Source organism: Mus caroli, chromosome 8 (genome assembly GCF_900094665.2).
Source record: "Mus caroli chromosome 8, CAROLI_EIJ_v1.1, whole genome shotgun sequence".
NCBI lineage: Eukaryota > Metazoa > Chordata > Mammalia > Rodentia > Muridae > Mus > Mus caroli.
In genome coordinates, this window is record NC_034577.1 from 70,156,471 (window position 1) to 70,178,111 (window position 21,641).

The window sequence follows — 21,641 nt, forward strand, 5'->3', positions numbered from 1 at the left end:
ACAGTAAAAGGTTTCTATGCACACAACAACCAGGAACCACTTCAGAAGTCAGCATAATGGTGGCATTGCGATGGCCCAGTGGGTGAAAGTCAGCATAATGGTGGTGTTGTGATGGCCCAGTGGGTAAAAGTCAGCATAATGGTGGTGTTGTGATGGCCCAGTGGGTAAAAGTCAGCATAATGGTGGTGTTGTGATGGCCCAGTGGGTAAAAGAGCTCATCTATTAAGCCCAGCAACCCGGGTTTAACCCCTGGGACTCATGGTAAAAGAAAACTTGTCTTCTGATCTCAAATGTGTGCATTGGTATATGCAGAGCCCCTCACACGCACACCACAGATACACACCATAGTAAGTAACATAGAATGAGAAGGTAACCGCTGTAATAAATCCATGTGGCTTTTGTTGGCATCAGTCATGCATCCCCACATGGCTCCAGCCTCCATCATTCTGGATGTAAAACACCCTCTGTACCTCACACACTACCACACTACACAACAGCACATCAACAAACACTGCCCAAGACTGTTGTATGCAATGACCTGCAGGATCTTTACAGTACATATAAAGTTTTCTGCTCTTACAGAAATGGTAGTTTAATTACAGAAAACAAAATTTTACTATTTTCTTCCCACCATTTCTCAAGTATCAAAGTAGTATATCTTTGAATTGTATTCTATTCAAAAGTTTCATCTTAAAATTTCTGTTTGAGTTGTTGACACTCCAATTAAAAAATCATGAAGTGAATTTTGATTTGGGATCAAATCAATATAATTTCCATCCAGGCAGTGGTGGCACACACTTGATTCCAGCACTTGGCAGGCAGAGGCAGGCAGATCTCTGAGTTCAAGGACAGCCTGGTTCTACAGAGTGAGTACCAGGACAGCCAAGGCTACACAGAGAAACCCTGTTTCAAAAAAACCAAAAAGTAGCACCCCTGGGCCCGTGCATGCATCCCTCGGCACACTGAGGTGGATGAGAGCTCGCTCACTCCTGTGTGGTGAGAGTGCACTGTGCAGCACCTCTGGGCCCGTGCATGCATCCCTCTGCACACTGCTCGCTCACTCCAGCCTTTTCAGACTCCATCCATGTTCCCTCTCTCAGGGAAGACTCCTAGTTTTAAGCCTCACTGCTGTTGCCTCCATGCAGATTTATACTTGTGGAGTTTCTCCAAAAACAAAAGCATCTGAAACACTTGATGTTAGACGTTCCAGGAAGTGCAAGGGACATGAAATGGAACAGTGGTGTCATGATTATCTGGTTCGTACTGGTCTGTGAGGTGCTGTGCATGGTTGCCATGGCTGGGCTCTGCTAGCAAGCGTTCTCGGATCTCAGAAGAATGTAAAAGTGTTCAGACAGACTCCCAGGTCCCCTCCCGTTTCTCTCTTGCAAATGTCTGATGTTCTTTTCTCCATGACCAGCCTCCACTCTCAATGTCTCTCGTGTCTTTGGTATAGTTTGACCCTGACACTCATCCACGTAGCTGGGAAGTCTGGCCATTGCAAGCCAGTGCTCTTTCTGTCCAGCTCTGCCTCCATAGTCCCGGGGTTGCAAACCCAAGCTGCTGCCATTGCGCCTTTTATGTGGGAGCTGAGGATGAGAACCTGGGTCTCATGCTTGCTACCCACGGAACCTTTCTCCAGCCTGTCACTTTCCCTACCTACCAGTTACATTTGAGTTCATTATGTTAAACTTTGACTTTTCTGGTGGTAGATAAGCCAGTAAATATTGAAAAGAAATGGATAATTGTAATTTTATCCAATTTCAGGCAAGATAATTTTTAAAGTAAAAGTTAAAAAGCTCTCATTGACAATCTCATCCCTCGCAGGAGTACATGAATGAGTACCTGTGTTTCCTGAAATTAAGTTATGATGAAATATTCAGAAGTGAATGATTGTCACTTAAAATTGTCCTTTCCACATTTGTAAAAATAGAGTACTTTAGTGCTTAAGGACCGAGCTCTTGTTATCTTCTGTGAGTTGTGAGCATCCTCACATTAATGCTAATTTGAGTTATACATCATCACTGAGAATGAAAATCAGGCTCATTTTAAGTGTTAGATTTAAGCCGGAAGCAGACATTTACATCAGAATTATTAACCCTAAAAATGAGAGATTTGTAGAGCATGCGTGCGTGCCTGGGGGTATGTGCATGTGCGTGAGAGCTTGTGTGTGAATTCATTCCTTGCACGCTTGCTTTCTGACAGTCTAGTAGTTGTTGGGGATGGGAACTGTACTGTTAACTGGCCACCGTTGGATATGTGCGATAATTTATGGAGTTGATTATTCTGGCCTCAAGTGGAAGCTTAGGAGGAGGAACAGCCATGGTGAATCTGTGTCACGGTCCCTGGAGCAGCATTTCCGGAGGAGGCTCTGAGTTATGCGGGTCTCACCTCTTCTCCCCCAGCCCTTTCTGTGGCTCCTCCCTTTCCTCATCATCATCCATTCAGATAATGTCTGTTCAGAAATCACAGGACCCCTGGGAGGAGGGAAGAGAGCCCTGTGATAAGCATACTCAAGCAAACCTTTCACCTTGCTGTCAAGGTGACAAATGCTTGTCCTTAAGGGAAGACCGGAGGTTAAATCACCAGTGCTTCTCTCGCTTCATCTCTTTCCACACTCCCTGGCTCTCCGCCAGATCTGTAGCCACAGGACATCAGGAAGTTGGGCAGCTCTTAACCTGTACGGACCTTGTTCCAACGTATGCTTTATAAGCTGAAAGCACGACTGGATTGTTTTGGTGCCTGCATCATTAGGATTTGATCAAAGTCCTGATATCAGCACATTTTTTATCTCCCACTTCTTCAGAGGGAAAAGACTTAGGAAAGCAATGTTTACATTTTAAGAGGTAGTGTTGACAACTTTAAATCCAATTGCAATACGATGAGCAGATGTCTTCTTTTTTTTATATCACTATGTGTTAGTCCTGTATACTCTATCATATAGGGTAACCCCAAAACTTGTATTACTCCAAGGATGGGGGTAGACATAGATGTATGTATGTATGTACGTATGTATGTGTGTATGAGTCTAATATAGCCTAGCTAGCCTTTGAACTGAACCTGTGACCGAGGATCTCCTTGAGCTTCTGACCCTCCTGTGTCTACCTCCAGAGTGCTTAGACTGTAGGCATGTGCTGCCGTGCCCAGTTTATACAGCACTGGGGTTCTGACAAGGGTTTGCATGGCAAGCACGCTACCACTGGGCCACATCCAAGCTCCTCTTCATCTCCTTTGCCCTCTTCTCTATGTAGAAGTTAGCATAATAATAAAAGATTCCCAGTATCATATTTCTGTCTAAAGTCTCAATGGATTTCTTTTGAGATAAATACCAATATCACTTTTAGCTTGCAGAGTTGTGCATGGCCTGCTCCTTGTCTCCCTTTCCACATTTCCCCATGCCACCTTTTTTACCTATAACCTCTGTTCTGAAAGAGGAGTGGTTTCACTCGCTCATTTATTTAACAAAGGATGGAGCTGTGTGGAGCTCACATTTTAGTGAGAGAGTAGAACAAACAGCATTTTTAGTTTAATGCTTCAAACTATGCATGCCACGTGGAGAAAAGATGTCTCATTGGGAAGTGCTCAGTCAGTGGCTTTTAGTATGGTATACACATCAGCATGGAGTGTGCTTGTGTAAACTAGGTGGCCATGGTGTGTGGTGTAAACATGTGTGCTTATGTAAACTAGATGGCCATGGTGTCAGTGGGCTATATGATCTTATAGAATTGCCATGCTATTGGTTGGAAAGTTGTTGGATAGTCTGTGACTATAAGGAGAAATGAGGAAAGAGGGCTTGCTATTGTTTATAAACTGATAGTTGTGAGTTTTGTTTAAGAATGATTGAATAGAGCCGGGCGTGATGGTGCACACCTTTAATCCCAGTACTTGGGAGGCAGAGGCAGGCGGATCTCTGAGTTCGAGGCCAGCCTGGTCTACAGAGTGAGTTCCAGGACAGCCAGGGCTACACAGAGAAACCCTGTCTTGGGGGGGGGGGGGAAGCTTGAGTGGACATTTGCAGATGGTGATAGAGCAAGTTACAGAAGTTTTGGCAAAATGGTGCTTTGGGGAGCAATGAACCGACAGTTGACAGGTTCCATGACAGTTGCTTCTCTTATTGTTATGACAAAATGGCTGATAGAAGAAACTGAAGTCAGGGAGAGATTTCCTGTCACTCATGACTTCAGAGAATTCAATATAGGCCCTGCCCTGCTGGTTTCAGGCCCGTGATGCAGCAGACTGAGCCTGTCGGGAAGCAGGGGATGGGTCAGGACAAGATGCAGCTTCCTAGGACACACCAGCAGTCCCGTGTCCTTTCTCTTCACCTCTTGCTTTCCACCAAAAAACGTATCCAGATACTAAGGCCGTCCCGGAAGAGCCGGGACAGGGAGGGAGGTGATAGAAATGAATTCTTGTAGCATCCTTGTAGCATCTTCGTGTGGCCAGGGTGCAGCTTTCCGTGAGGCCTCTAGGCATGCTCCCCACTTTTCCCTTACTTAGTTGGCCTTCCCTTTCCTCGGGGGCTTCAGTGTATGTATCATTTTCCTAAGAGGCGGTTTTCAATTATCCTCGTCTAGACTAGGCTCTCTTCTATATCCTGTTCCTTTAGAAAGCATATTGGGATTTTAAAGTTATCTGTGTAATCTCTAACATCCGCCTTCCACCACTAGGACTTGAGTTCTCGCAGGGCCAGAGTACTGTCTCCTCTACATCCCCGCTGAGTTCCTTGAGTGTCATCGGATGAGAAAGCAACAATGGATGGGTGTTCTGCCAAGGAAATTTTTTTTTAACTTTTTTTTTTAATGGAAACTTTTTAAAAATTTTACTTTATGGGCTGGTGAGATGGCTCAGTAGGTAAGAGCACCCTACTGCTCTTCCAAAGGTCCGGAGTTCAAATCCCAGGAACCACATGGTGGCTCACAACCATCCGTAACGAGATCTGACGCCCTCTTCTGGTGTGTCTTAAGACAGCTACAGTGTACTCACATATAATAAATAAATAAATCTTTTTTAAAAATTTTACTTTATGTATATGACTACACTATCGCTGTCTTCAGACACACGAGAAGAGGGCATTGGATCCCATGACAGATGATTGTGAGCCACCATGAGGTTGCTGGGAGTTGAACTCAGGACCTCTGGAAGAGCAGCCAGTGCTCTCTCTCCAGACCCAGAGGAAATCTTTTAAACCACTTTTTAGTTGTTTATACAGATTTTTAGTATGAATAAAAATATTTTGAACACATTATATTCTCTCAGTTTTCTGAAATGCCCTGTAGCTAATCTTTGCAGCTGACTCCAGTTGCTCTCCACACATGGACAGCCCTGTGTTTTAACCATGCCCTAACTGCACACTGATGTGCTGGCCCCAGGGTGTGGGGGGCTTTAGGCCCCGCTTTCATCCTGAGTGACGCCTGCACTGTGGTGCTTTCTTACTGGGCCTTGGTGCCTCTCCTGCTCTGGGTTAATCATTCTTCCTCAGTTGGCTGCAAGCCAGGCTGGGCTGCCCTCTGCCTACCCCTGATGATGCAGTGTGTACTGTGCCCAGCAGAGAAGCCCACCTCCCTGACTCCACTGACCTGAAAAGCACCTTATTAGAGATGGAGTTAAAAGGAATGTGTTTAGGGTGTGTGTGTGGGGGGGGTGGGGTGTTGCACACCTGTATTTACATACTGCTCCTTGTCTCTGTGTGGCTCACAGATTCACTGTTCCTACCATTTCCAACCCGATTAAAATGAGCTCAGCATTGTATCATGGATATGCATATTGCAAGTGGTTTGTGGCAGGTATTTTTAATATACTTGAGAAACAAATTCAAATCATTATGCTATTGACTCAGTTACAGAAAGAACCACTAATTCCTAATGATGTTTACTTAATGGTGTTTTATCAATCTGTGGCATCATACAGGCTTCAGAGGACCTTAGAAGTGTCTTCTCAGACAAGAAAGATACTTGTAGCTTACTATTTTCAAATTTCTGAAGCAGGATTTTATTTGATATGTAAGATTGCTTTAATAACCTCTGGTTCATAGAGAGAATAAATTAAAACTTAATGGATGCAGGAGCCTAAAGTGAGGAAGTATAGAAAGTGGGATTCTGAGAAGAGAAAGCAGGAAAGGACACAGGTGGGAGATCTGAGCCTGCAGCCCTCTGTCCTATGTTCAGGGATACAAGCTCTACGAATGTCATTAATACCCAGTAGGTCACAGTATTATACTGTAGGATTTAGAGGGGGTTAATATAGAATTTTTTTTATTGCAAAGCATCTGTAATTGATTAAACTTTGTGAAGCCTAGTTTTAAAGGTGGATGAAGAGATAAATGATATATATGTTTAAATAACTTATTTAAAATTTGGAATTAAATGCCTTGATATTTTAAAGGAATGGTTGGTTGGTGTCTGAGGGAGTCAGCTTATATAGAAAATATTGTCCTATGGCAATCTTTGACAGGTAGGATCTCGTATGCATGTAAAAAATAAAAATACACCCACAAGCAAGGTGCACCTAGTGATGCATACCTTTAATTCTAACACTTAGGAGGCAGAGGCAGGCCACACTGAGCAACCTTGTCTGGAGAAACTAAAACATGGCCACTGCCACCAACACACACATACACACACACACACACACACACACACACACACAGAGGGAGAGGGAGAGGGAGAGAGAGAGAGAAGAGAGGGAGGGAGAGAGGGAAGAGAGGGAGAGAGAAATATAGATACATATTGATACTCCTTCACTTTCCTGTCTAATTCAGCATGGTTGGGAGCTGAGCGTTTGTGTAAGAGTTACTGAGTATTTCTTTGTGCCTATTGCTAAGGTCGGCTTGGGGAACAGTGGTGAGCAGCCAGATGGAGTTTACATGCGTATAAAGGAGTCAGACAACAGATGAGATCGTTGTATTATAGTGAGATTCTCTGAAGGAAAGGCACTCCTTTGATAGCAGGCTCAAAAGTGCTCAGTGTTCTGTGTCTTCTCCCAGCTACTCCGCTCAGACAGCTTTTGTGTGGGAAAGCCTCAGCCTTAGCTAATCTACCTACAGCTGTGGCACACGGTGGGTCGTGTGATGGGGACTGTTGACAGTGGACTGAGTGGGAGTCCTGCCACGGCTTGATTTGCTTGGTAGCTTCACTTCACCCATATTACACAGACTAAGCCTAAAAACCCTCTCCTGTTAATACAAATAATGTAGTAATAATAAACTTGTTAAGGGACAGCTGTGAACTTTACAAATCAGGTTCATCTTTGCAGTTACTTCTTTTCTTCTGTTTGAACTGAAACAGGTCCTCATCGCAGAAGATGTAGACATATCTTTGTTATAACCAACACTGATGTTTCATATATTTATTTATATAGACTTTATAAAGTGTGACCATTTGTAAATAATATGCTTTAAAAAGTACCTTGATAAGATAAAGCAGGATCCCCGCTCCCTCTCTCTTCTAGGTCAGGTAACCGAGTTCTGTCACGTAATCTTTTTGTTAGCCGGACAGAATGGAGATAAGAGGTGATTACGGAAGAGCAGCGCCCTCCCCGCTGAAGAAGCAGGTGTCGGAAATGCAGATGAAGTGGGCTGACTAAAGGCGACACAAATTCCAAGTGAAAATGCCCCTGGTCTGCAGCCGTGCTTTGCACACATGATGTTCCGGGCAGCTGAATTATTCATCTTATTGTGTGCACTAGTTCAGGAGTTAGGGGAAGGTGCCATTTACAGTTAAACTGTTTCTTTCCTTCTCCTTTTATCTGCACTTGACAAGCAAAATGAACTTCAATTTGCAAGTTACAGCTCAGCAAGACAATGATGTACCTACCTACCTATACCCCTCCCCCTTCTCCCCTTACACACACACACACACACACACACACACACACACACACACACACGATCTAAAACCAGATCACAGTATAAATCTTCTTCCTCATCTGTTTTTCTTTTTAATAACAGCCACTAAAGATGATAAACCAGATAAAAACAGCACTGAGGTGACTGTGTGCTCCACCCTCACCCTCAAGTGCCTTTATGGTAATTTTTCTAGGTAGGGTTTAGAGAATCTCTTTTAAAGTGAACCGTTTCTTCTCTCTTACCCACCCACAAGTTCTGCTATAGAAACAATGTACCACTTTCAAGCAGAAGTGGCTTTCTGAGGGGAGCATCACTGTTCCCAGAGTCATGTCTTTACTTGTCTTGCATGTTGTTCACTTCGGTCTCTGGGCTAGTCGTCAGTTTGTATACCAGGTACCAAGCAGGCACATAGAGGATGGTCAAGTCAAAGCACCTGCCATTGGAGGATTCAGCCTTTTCGCAGTGCCAGAGAGGTTGGACACGTTTGCAGAAACGAAGCACAAGTACTTAACGCTCATCTTAGGGACAGAAAAACTATGAACAGCATAATACCTTTAAATTTTTTTTATGTTGAGGTTCAAAGAAATATTTGAAACCACTAAAGTCTTGACTCATTACAAATGTGTAGACCTAGGGGCCTGAGGGTCAAGAGTTTAAAGGGCAAAGATCTTGCATAAGAATCTAGTTTTCATCCTTAATAAGCAGCACAACTGTGGACAAGTTACTCAGCGTCTCCTCGTCGACTGTCTCCATGAATGAGGGTAGCAGTGTCGCCTGTCACTGGAGAGGGTGGCGAGACTCCATGTGACCGTGTGCAGGCCCCGTAGGAGCTCTGTTGACTCATTTCTGTTTTAGCAGTAGCTTTTACTCCAGAAAACCCCGTCTCTGCTGGACAGGCATTTTAATTTTATGGAATTTTCCCAGGAGCTTTGGAGTTATATTTGTAGATCAGCGTGGGTGGTTTCAGTTGGCTTGGTAGTTGGAGACTTGGGAAAGAGATTTTAGGTATGTTACCTTTAATTGGCCCCCTGATATGAGAGAAAAACATTATTAAGTTTGGAATCAGAATATTGTGGTTCATTTTCTGGCTCTGTACTGATTTTAGGACTATAGGTGAGTCCTATAAAACAATGAGCCTTGTTGGCTCTTATCTAAGGTGGGCCATATTAGAGCATGGCACCCAGCCAGCCTTGCCGGGTTCCTGTGAAAGCAGATGAGCTGTCCATGTGAGATATTCTGTAGCCACCATGGAAATGTAAAGGTGGCATCAGATATATCATGTGTACCCATGCCCTCACTGGAAGGCGCAGGACGAAATGGTAGGGTCAACCGCTGTTTCTACAGCCGAGGCTGTCATTTCATGTGAGCCCTTACTAATAAATAAATAAATAAATAAATAAATAAATAAATAAATAAATAGTGGGTGTATGGCTCCGCTGTTTCTACAGCTGAGGCTATCACTTCATGTGAGCCCTTACTCATCAATCAATCAATCAATCAATCAATAATGGTTGTATAGCTCCAGGATCAAACTGATTCTACCATAATGTCTTGAAGACTTATAAAGATCTCCTACAGCTCAGAACCTTCTGGAACAGTTTTGTCTCTCAGATTCTTGGCTAGTTAATAGAATATCAGTTAACCTAGCATGGACTAACTCTTTTTTTAACAGATAGCTCACAGATAAGTCTTTTCTACCACTTCAAAGTTAAGGAATAAATTAAGTATGGAAAAGTTTACCTTTGAAACATGGGCAGTCTACAGATTCTAATAATTCTAATAGTTATGTAAGAAGCACGGTCAGCATGTAGAATGTTCCAGCACCTTTCTCCATGCTGACGATCCCTCCTCCCACAGCCCTCTGGGGTCCTCTTTTTGCCCTTCAGTTCTGACCTTTCGGGAACTGGGTCATGTATAATATAGGTTTTTGAGTTTGACAAATGACCCTTGTTTTTAACATGCTTTCTGTTTGCATTGTTTAGGATTTTAAAGTTTCTTTGTTTGTTTGTTTCTACATTACATATTTATTGGAGGGGCATGGCACACATATGGAGGTTATAGGACATCTTGTAGGAGTTGCTTCTCACCTCACCACATGGTTCTGGGAATCCACCTCAGGTCCTTGGGCATGTTGGCAACCCTCTTTAGCTCCTGAGCCATCTTGCTGACTTTGGTTTTGGTTTTTGAGTCAAACCTTCCCTGTGCTGCCCAGCCTGGCCATTAATTCATCACCACACTACCTCAGCTGCCAAGTACAGAGGTGGCAGCTGTATATGCGATAACACATGGGTTTAACATGCACACCTGTGTCTTTGTACTAGAGCGGGCATGTAGAGGTCAGAAGACAACTTGCAGGAATTGGTTCTCTCTTTGTCTCAGGTTGGTTCTGGGAATTGAGTTCGATGCCTTCACCCACTGAGCATTTCACCAACACTTAATGTGCCATTCTCTCTATTTGGACTTAAATGAGTTTTCGTCTTTATTTTTGTAGGATTTTTTAAAATGTACTTTTGGAGCATGCTTTTCTTTCACTGAGAAACATTGTTTTATTGCTGTGGTTCTCAATCTTCCCCACGCTGCAGCTCTTTAATACAGTTCCTCATGCTGTGGTAAACCCCAGCTATAAAACTATTTTCATTGCTACTTCATAACTGTAATGTTGCTACTGTTATGAATTGTAATTTAAATATCTGATAAGCTACAAGTGGCAACGCACAGGCTGAGAACCAATGGTTTATTGTTTTGTTTGCTTTTTCATTTGTTGGTCTTTTGGGCAGGAGTCTTGCTGGTTGGCTCTGGCAGTCTGGAATGTGCTGTCGATTGGGTTGACTTTTGCTGGAATTACACAGGTGTGATCCACAGATGGACTACAATGGGTGCAGGACCTTTAAGAGCACCTAAACATTCCAGAGTCCTGCCTGCACATGACCATTAAGTTTTCCTTTCTCTGTTGTCCTATACATTGGAAATGGTTGAATTACCATTTAAAATTCATGTTTTGTCTATCAGTTTAAAATCTGAATTGCAAAAGTAAAGAAGGGTGTATTGGAAAATGCATTTGTTCCCAATCTTTTAGTTCAGAGCTTTTGTCTTTTGCTAATAATAATAAAACCCTTTAAGAATTTCTGAAGGTGGCTCTCTTTCTGTCTCTGGTTGCCTCCATGTCTGAGCATCTGCATGGGATGGCCAGTTGTTCGGAACTGCACCAGTTTCTTGATCAAGATGAGTAAACAGACACACAGCACTGAGCTCAATAATCTGAAGGTCCACAACTTCTTCTGCTTCTTGCTAATTCACCCAAGACCGTGGGAGTGGAGCCTGCGGCTGATGGCAGAGGGGTCTTGGTGCTTATGAAACGCAGATCTCACCAGCGAAAACCTGCCACTTCTTACATGAGTGTTGACCACCATCAACAAGAGTGCTTGGGCTGTCCTCAGCAGCATCAGGCACATGACCCAAATGGACAAGTATCTCCCTGATCTGCACATGGCGGCCAGCCACAGGGACAGTGCCATCCTTTGAAGCCAGAAGCCTGTGGTTGTGAACGTGAAACGGACGTGCCTAACCAAGAGCTCCTGAGCCCCACACCCCAGAAGCAATACAGAGTCCACTGACTTTTTCAAATGAATACACACACACAAACACAATTTATGAAGGTGCTAGGAATTAACACATGTATGGAGTAAACAGTGTTGCCGTAATATGCTGAACTTTCTAGGGGGCTTTCTGTTCTGAGATATAGAGTCCAATAGAAGTTAATACCACCTAATGTATGTCACTCTGTAAGACACAAAGTGGTGATGATCTTAGTAGACCAAAGTGTTGTGTACTCTTTATGAGGCTTCTGGAAATTAAAAAATATCTTGAGGACTTAGGATCTTCTAAACACTAGTGTACACCCTTCTAACTACTTTGGGGGAATGGGTGCCTTTCTCCTCTCATAAGTCAACAGGAAGTAGATAATTGGTGATCTTGATGATCATGTTGAGTCCCTGGCTGTTTTCTTCTTTCTACTCTGCTGTAGTCAGCTGTTAGTCTCTTATTCTTATGCTTGTTGACCTCATGTGACTGCTGTGGCATTAAACAGAGTCTCATTATTCATGAAAGAGTATGGGGGTTGGTGGTCAGGGCAGGCGAGACTTTGCTAGTAAGCTGTCTTGTTAGCTCTCTTCATGAGTCAACTAGGATTTCAGGAAGCTCTTGAAGTAGCTCCTAATATTAGATAAGAGTTGAATCCCAGGATCATAGTTGCCATAGGAAAGGGAAGGGGAAATTGGGTGTCTGCTACCTTGATGATGGTGGTGGGTGTCACAGGTGATTGAATATGTCCAAACGCATCAAGTTTTATACATTAAATATGGGAGGTTCTTTGAATATCAATTTTACATCCATATATTTTGTTTCTGAGTAGTGAAACTATACTGGAAAGAGGATCAGAGCCAAAATGTCAACCTGGTCTTCAGATTCACTGATAGCTTTGTGTCTGCATGCCCTGGGTTTTCCTGATCTTATTGGCAGGGAAAATGGGAGGTGGGAAGGCACCATCATCAAAGAGGATGAGGATAAAATAAGAGACAAGATAGCATAGCAGACACACGAAGGGCAGTTCTAGGACTGGGCACCAGTCAGGTGTGTATAGTCCATAAGTCAAATTCCCTGGCAGGTCACTACGTCTTCAGGGTAGTCAACAGGACACCCTTTGTGTGCTACCTATGGCAGCCAGGGGCCCATTGGCTGTTCCCCGAAAGGTGTCAATAAAGAGTTTCTGGATCAGAATATAGTGCTTCAGTCTTCATGGACACAGTAAGCAAATGCAGGCCCTAAGGTAGAAATGGGAAATTAGTCTATGAATTAGGTAATACCAGTAGTCTGTTAGACAAATTTTTTTAAAGCAAAATAAAATCTGAAGTTGCCATAGAACTCTTTAGCTTAGATGCTTGAAATCTAAAGCTTTTATTCAGAATTTATTCTGTACTTAGATATAGGTGATTTAGTTATTTATTGGTAGAGAGAAGAACTGCAGCTTCTTCTAGTTTTCAAAGACTAAAGATTAAGGTATTATTGAATGCTAACTACTTCATACTCAAAGCAGTTTTTCAGATCTTCTGAACAGTTTAGGGATACCACGGTCCCCTGAGTTGCCAGGATGTGATTGTCTGTTTTTCCAGGAATCCCCTTTTACTGTAGAAGCGCCTTGCAGTGTGTAGTACACATCACAGAGAGCTTTGGGAAAAGTCATACTTCTTCCCCAGATTTATTTGTTCCAAAGTCCACAAATTTAGGTATCTTCTTCTTTTTTTTTTTTTAAAGATTTATTTATTTATTACATGTAAGTACACTGTAGCTGTCTTCAGACACACCAGAAGAGGGCGTCAGATCTCATTACAGATGGTTGTGAGCCACCATGTGGTTGCTGGGATTTGAACTCTGGACCTTCGGAAGAGCAGTCGGGTGCTCTTACCCACTGAACCATCTCACCAGCCCGGTATCTTCTTAAAGAATGTAAAATACATGAGCAAAGTTCTGCATTGTTTCAGAGGTGACACTGGCAGGGAGCCATGCTCCCTCTGGATCACACAGAATTGAGAACAAATTAGTAAAGATGATGGACTAATTGTTCACTAGTCCCTCCATAACTTGAATTTACAAGATATTTGATCATTTGCCTAATTAGACTTATAATTACAACAAAATACATATGATACACAGGCAGATCAAAAGAACTTTTTCCCTCTATTTTTTCAAAAAATCCTCAGTTCTTTGTTGTCTTTAAGTTGCTTCTGTCCAGAGATGTATGTGTTTAAATAATTTCCCCACCGTGGATGAAACTGACAGTGTTTCCCACATGGATTTCCTGTCTGTAACTATCTCAAATCTCATTTTCATCATGGCTCTGAATTTTAGTTATGGTAGCACTCAAAAAGCCAGTGCCCTCAGGAAATGTCATTCTTGTGGTTACCAGTTCATCCAGAGGGGAGAAAGTGACATCAGAGGACTCAGAGAACTATTAGGACTCTTTGGTCTAGAAAGTGGAAATCTCCAGGTGTGGTGGTGTGCTGTATCTCTAATCCCAGCCCTAGTAGGCAGAGGCAGGAATTAGAAGCTATCCTGGGCTACATTGTAAAACCCTGTCTCAAAGAAAGAAAGGCAAGGAGGGAGGAGGGAAAGGAAAAAAGTCTCTCAGATCATGAATAATGTAAGTAAGGAGAATGCCGATCCAGACAATGGATCTAGAAAGAGGAAGTGGTGGTCTGAAAATCTGGAAACTTTAGAAATAAAATGTCTATATACAAACAGAAACCTAAGGTTGCACAGGCATGCGTCCTGCAGAGGCAAGAGGCAACTTTGGGCAGGTGCTCTTAACGACTGCTGGTGTGCTGACCACATACTTTCTTACTTTCCCCCATCTCTGTGTGGCGCTCTCTAGTAGCAGAAACTTTCACAGGTTAGATGAGAAGGATATGACTCAAAAGTCAAACCCAGGGTTGTTTTCAGTGAAACATAGAGAAAACTGTCAATAACCTAAATTGTTTCAGTGCCTGACTGGAGACCACGCCTCCTGTTTACCTTTGAACTGATGCTTCTGTCAGTGCACCCTCTCTGTACCAGACAATTCTAGACCTCCAATTCATGCAATAAAGAAGAAATATATGAATTAAGGTGGTTTTTTTATTTGTAATACATAAACAAGTCTTGAGAGTAAGTAAGAAAAAATTTCCTATTCCTGTAGAAAAATGATCAAAAAGAGTCATAAGTTGATTACTCACAGGAAAAAAAAATAGCAAACCCATAGAAGTATCTGTAGAAATAAATGTTTCTGTCTGGGAGATTCTGAAACTTAAGATTCACAAGACCCATAGACAGTGAATAAATGTAGAAATATTGGGTATGTAGTCTTTAGGTATGAATTCACTGTAGAATGTCCCTCACAGGTTCAAGGTTTTTTTTTTTAAGATATGTTTTGTTTATTTTATTTTTTATGAATGTGAGTACACTGTAGCTGTCTTCAGACACACCAGAAGAGGGCATTGGATCCCATTACAGATGGTTGTGAGCTACCATGTGGTTGCTGGGACTTGAACTCAGGTCCTTTGGGAAAGCAGTCAGTGCTCTTAACCACTGAGCCATCTCTCCAGCCCCCTCAGGTCCAAGTTTTGAACATGTGGTTTCAAAACAGATATTGGCACTGCTTGCAAACTTTTAGGGCACTGAGTCTAGGGTAGGCCTTTGAAGGTTATAACTGTCCCCAGTTTGGATCTATCAATTTCTTTCATATGAGGAAGTAGCAAACCTTGATACTAAGGATGGAGTTGGAGCCATGCCTTCCCTGCATGATGGACCATGAGCTAGTATGGACAAGCATAAAAATAATTAATATAGAAAATGGGTACCAAGAAGTACGATCATTGCTGCGATGAACCTAAAGATTAGAATTATAGGCTTTTGCAACTATTTTACAGGCAGATTGTGGAAAAATTTGGTGCTCCAAGCTAGAGTAGACTTATAATTGTGTAAGCTGAGAATAACGGACATTTTGGTGAGATTTCAGAAGACTGGTATGCCGACAGTCGTGCAGGCAGTGCTCGTGAGGCCCCGGACAGGAATACTCTACCAAGGAGAGCTAATGTATTGGATGGAATAAATTTCAAAACAACATAATGTTCAGGTTGTAGCCCAGTTGTTTCAGGCTGATTTTAAACAGATTTATAGTGAAAACTCAGAGAAAAGTAGAGTGGAAATTGTAGGAAACATACAATTTGAAGAAGGAGCTTGAACAGGCAATGGGGCAATATTTTTTTCTTAAAAAAGAGATTATTATTTAAGAGAAATAGTGAACTCCACATTTGGACAATTGGAAAGTGGCTTAAAGGTAAGACATTTCCCATCAAAGACTTCAGGGTATAAGCTAAGAGCTCCTGTATAAGACTTTCTTTTGAAATGTGAGTGCCTTTGAGATGGAAAGGTGGGGGAGGGTTACCATCTAGGAAAGTATTTTCCCCTGGGTCAGCCAAGAAGGCCCCTAGAGGCTTAGAGGTAGCTGCAGCTACAGACCGAGGACAGTTGGCCAAGAAGTGGTTTTGTTGCTGTGATAAATCTGTGTAGCCAGTTGTATCTCAAGCTAGTTACAGAGCTTGGTGCTGTCCACATGCTGCTAGACTTAGAAGCATGCAGAACATAAAAGTTGTGGCACCATGCAGGTTGGAACAGAACTTGCTAAGAAAACCAGGAAGACCAGGCAGAGTGTGGCAGGGTCAGATCCCCTTCCTGGAGCTCCTAAGCTACTACTGTGTGCCAGTGGGAAGGGGGATGTCTAAGTTGCCCTGGAGGTCACAGGATGTTCAAGATCACAGGAATGTGGAATGGGACATCTGCAGTGTAAAATGCAGGCACCAAGGAGATGAGGCCCGGGAGAAGGGCTGCATATGCTACAGTTATTCAGTCCATGGGGTGGGGTGTAAGACCCAAAATGCCTTATGTCCTGGATGTCCCACTCACAGAGATGGAGATTGATGCAAACAGCAAGAGGTTTATTAATCCTCCATGCTGGGGTCATTCTGAAATTGGGATAGAAGTGATCCCAAGTAGCTAAAACACACACCTTTTATACATTTTGGGGGCAGTTTATCATTGGTTAACGTTTAGACGTGCAGACTTAAGGACATTGTGTGGGCTTTTCTATACAATCAGAGGGCTATCTCTTGGCACACCTTGCAGGCAAATTCTGGGAAAAGAACACATTAACTTTTTACATGAATCTTACAGGGGCTTCCCATGACTCCGGGTTAATGTTTTCCCTAATGGGTTTGGCCTTGCTTTTGTCTCCTTTCCATGTTATCTCCTTTCTTTATCCTTTTGGGATGGGAGTGTTCACTATACCACTGTATATTGGCACCATATATATTTTTGTTTGTTGGTTGGTTGGTTTGTTTGTTTTATAGGCTTTTATAGCTGAGAGCTAGCCTTGAGTCTCAGAAGGGACTTAAAACTTCTTTTAAAAAAAAGATTTGCAGCCGGGTGTGGTGGCGCACGCCTTTAATCCCAGCACTCAGGAGGCAGAGGCAGGCGGATTTCTGAGTTCGAGGCCACCCTGGTCTACAAAGTGAGTGCCAGGACAGCCAGGGCTATACAGAGAAACCCTGTCTCAAAAACCAAAAAAAAAGATTTATTATTATATCTAAGTACACTGTAGCTATCTTCAGAAGTACCAGAAGAGGGCATCAGATTTCATTACAGATGGTTATGAGCCACCATGTGGTTGATGGAATTTGAACTCAGGACCTTTGGAAGAGCAGTCAGTGCTCTTCACCGTGGAGCCATCTCTCCAGCCCTGACTTAAAACTTCTTAACAATGTTGAAAGTGTTAAAGCGTTGGAGACTTTTGAAATTATGAGTGTATTTTGCGTTTTGAGGAGCCACGTGGTTTTGGGGGACTAAAGATCAAATGTTATGTCTGAATCTACCCACTTGTGTGTAGTTTCCAGCGAGTGGTTCTGTTTTGAAAGGCTATTGAACCCGTGGAACATGAGTCCTACATGACAGGATGTATGCGACCAGAGGCAAGCCTTGGAAAGCTCTCCCTTCTTCCCACCCCTCATTATGTCCCCCAGCTTTGTGCTTCCTGGTCCAAGCTTCATGAATACAGCCATCATCATGCAGTCCCACCATTATAGTAAGTGACTGTGACTGTCTGAAACCATGGGCCCAAATAAACAAGCTATCTTGTCACAGCAACAAGAATAGTTAACTAACCTGGGTGATAGGGCTCAAGGGTAGGTGGGGACACACGAAGGGTAATGGAAGTCTGGTTTCTCACAATTAGAGAAATCCACCATGCTGTTAACTCTTGCTTACTGGGCTTCAGTGGTCACTGAACTCAACCATTGAACTATTCCTGAAGTGGTTGCCCTGCTTCTGTGCTGATCCTGATAAGATCCTGAGTCGACACATAGGCTGATCTTGGAGGAACCACCTTGGAGTGGTCCACCAGACTCTCCCAACTTCTTTCCGATTTTTAAATGTACCTTGTTTTTTACTCTCCTTCAGCTAACATCTGTCCAGATTCTTTGTAGCAGCCAGCACTGCCCTGTTAATCTATCTCTCCCTGCCTCCCTCTGTGGCAGCGGCTTACACCACATCTTCCACCCTGACCACAGCCACTTCGACTGTCTTTCCTCACACACCCTGTGCCCAGTGCCTCCACAAAGGTTCTTCATCAGGCTGTTGCTTTGGACTCGCTCTTTTTTCCTCGGATCCTCATGAGGTGGTCTTCTCCTGGTCACTCAGATGCCGGTTCTCATGGTAGCTTCTTAGCAGCTTTCCCTGTGTTCCTTTCTGGTACTTGCAGCTGAATTTTCCTTAATGTCTTCTCAACAAAGTTGCAATAATCAAAAGGTGCCTTATTTATTCCTTCATAGTTTGAGAGGGCAGGTCCTTGTCTGGCATTTCCCCTCCTGTACCTTCTCTGCTTACACTGTGTTTCTGGCCTGTTGTGTGCTAAATATCTGTAGAGCAAATGAACCCTTTCCCAGGGCTCAGCCTCTGGGGCTGGGAGTCTCCAGCAGGCAGCCTAGTTCTCATGTTCTCCCTTTGCTTGCCATGGCTTTCTTGTGTCTCCCTCTTTTTTTTTTTCCCAAGATAGACTTGTCTTTTGTCTCCATCTTTAGCAAACCACATTTCATCTTCCATATCCTTTGCTCTCACCACCGTTTCTTCTCTGAACTCTAACACTGGCAGCATGCTTTGGTCCATCAGGCCATCTCCCATTATAACAGATTAACGGGCATCCTGATCACCAGCCCGACGCTTGCCTCCTCTTCTTACAAGAGATGCCCACTGCTGGGAGGAAGAGGATTTACGACAGCCTCTTCTTTGGTGTTTCTGGCTGTTAGGATCTTGATCTTTTTCTGACTTCTTTTGTGGTAAAGAATCTCTTCTATGCGTTCTCTTTATATCTTCAAACCACACACACACACACACACACACACACACACAAAGAACCCAAGGCATTTAAACTCCAATCGCTTTTTTTACAATTTGTTGCACGTATACATGTATGTGTGTGTGTGTATGTATGTATGTACAAGTATGTGTACCAGGGACCCTCTCTTAAGTGGCTCTATTTTGTCTTACTTTCTATTTCTTTGTCAAAATAAGTGTCAAATTGTAGGACACAGACTCTTGATGAGAGACTTATCTATGTTTCTCACTATGCAATAGAATCTTTTCTCCTCACCTCACCCACCAACAATTGGCTACCAGTACATGCCCACATATTTTCAGGAATTTCAGGGTAATCTTAAGAGGTTTGTGTTCTGATTGGGTCACATGGCAGAAAATACTGATGCTGCATCAGTGACTTCCCTTGTTACTATTTTGTCTTTTGTTTTGTTTGTTTTTGTTTTTGTTTTCTTAGCTTCTACTCCCTACTGGAGCGCTCTTGAGAGTGTTTCTTCTCCTCCTGTTTTAAAGCCACACCAGGGTTACTCTCTGTAATATGATTGCCTTGGCATCCTGAGGCAGTCTTTTGTTTGTTTGATTTAGGTTTTGGTTTTTTTGAGACAGAGTTTCTCTGTCTGGCCCTGGCTGTCATGGAAGTCACTCTGTAGATCAGGAGTGGACTTGAACTCAAAGAGATCCCCCTGCCTCTGCCTCCGGAGTACTGGCTGATAGTCTTTTATTTATTCTTCAGCAACTCATAGAGCTGACAGATCAGCACTACTTCAGTGTGAATGCAGTGGTAATGACAGAGCTCTGTGGGTCAGCCCCATATCTGCCTTGAACTTGGGATACTTGAGAAGTGGGTCAGAAGTCCCAAGAATCAGTGTGTGGGGAAAAGCTTCCTGCTTCCCAGCTCACCCTGATGCAGACCAGACTATATACCTGTATTCAAGCTCCTGTGGTGAAGATAAGGGAAGTTATCTGTGGTTAGCTCTGTGCATTATTGGGCTGTATTTTAACACAGGCAGTGGTCAACTGTATGCATTATGGGACTGTGACTAACACTGGCTGTGGTCAGCTGTATGTACTATGGGACTGTGTCTAACACTGGCTGTGGTCAGCTGTATGTACTATGGGACTGTGACTAACACTGGCTGTGGTCAGCTGTATGTACTATGGGACTGTGTTTAACATTGGCTATGGTCAGCTCTGTGAACTATTGGAGCTGTGTTTTCTCATTTATCTTCTGAAATTCTTGGTGGCTTTGCCACAGCTTGTGGTTGTGAAGTTGGAAAAAAATTCCCAGATGTCTGAAAACTTTTCTGACATTATTTTAGTTGACAAATAGTGGCCTTGCCTCAAAATGAGTATTATTTAATCCACAGTAAACCATCTTTTAGTTCTTACATCAGTCTTGACTTTATTAAAGTCAAAAGTAATGTTTAGGGAGGATAAAATCATAAATATGATTCATAAATACTTAAAACAACAACAACAGCACTCCTGGTTGAATAGAAATCCCACTTAGAATTGTAGTTTATCATTTAAAGAAAAACTTCTGGGATTAAGGGTAAACGGGTTTTAGAAAAGAAATCAAATATTATAGAATTTGAAAACCTAATTTAGCATATATCAGATTAATGCCCTGTAAACTCCCTAAGTCTGAATTCAGCTGGCACTATGTCTGACTTAATTCTCCTGTTTATTTTCTTCTCTTTCTTTGGTTATTTGTGTCTAAATCTCAGTTACTTTTTCTTTTATGGGTTTAAACATTTACTAGTGATTTAGTAAGGGGCTTGTCCTTCCCTACTACTTTTTTCCCCAGCAAAATTTTGAGCAGGTAGTGGCCTGGAATTTTTCATGTGTGAAATCACCTTTTTTTGTAAGTATATACACAACCTCACAGTTTTACCAATGTACATATTTTTTACTTGCAAATAAGCAAAGATTTAAAATTTTGTATATAAACAGTAAAGTTGATAACGGCATTTTTATGTATTTGTATCCTAATGTGCTTTTTCTGTTTTAAAAATATGCTGTAGTTGATTGAAATAAATTTGATTTTGACTTGTGCCACACAACTGTAATTCCTTCAAACACATGTCACCATGCAGTATATTTACGGCAATGTCAGCAACAATCCTTCCTTTATTTAGAGTAATGTAATCTAAAACTATCAACCCTTTCCACTCTCATGAGCTTTTGGCTTTCATACTGGAATGCACAAAACGATTCATTTACGTAGAACTTTTTTAGTGGAATATCCATCATAAGAAAGGTTGTGTTTAAATGTCCACCTTCCAGTGAGGTCAACTTTATGCCCAGCATCATCCTGTTTTCTGAGCCTTTTGAATGACATTGGTTTAATTAGTTATCCCTTTGTTTAAAATTTAAGATGATGGAGCCTGTCTGTGGTCCAGAGTTGAGTCAGACAGTGACACGGTTGGGGAATATGTCACATGATACCAGAATCTACTTACTTTAGTAATATTCTTCAGGTATACATGAAAAGGATCCTTTTCAAAGGTGAGTCTGGGCCAGAGAGGAGGGATAAGTCATGGTGGAAAGATGGGATGTCAAGCCTATGGGATATTCTGTAGTGAGAATAATCCATGATTCATCACAACAAAAAGAATCTTCAGTCTCTCAAACTCAAAGCCTGTCTTGGCTTATATATATGAAGATTTGCTAATGACTTCTATGAGTGCTGAGTTCTAAAAGATTCAAATTAAGCAAACAATAAGGAATAAAGAAAACAATAAAAACACAAACGGCGGGGCTGGTGAGATGACTCAGCAGGTAAGAGCACCTGACTGCTCTTCCAAAGGTCCTTAGTTCAAATCCCAGCAACCACATGGTGGCT

The 21,641-nt window shown here is 42.5% G+C and overlaps 1 protein-coding gene and 1 pseudogene across 3 annotated transcripts in view; both read left to right on the forward strand.

The window, feature by feature from the left end:
• Slc10a7 (solute carrier family 10 member 7) overlaps positions 1 to 21,641 on the forward strand; it is a 229,367-nt gene that overhangs the window by 89,579 nt on the left and 118,147 nt on the right. The gene's annotated exons all lie outside the window — the stretch shown is intronic.
• LOC110300056 lies at positions 10,970 to 11,784 on the forward strand (annotated as a pseudogene).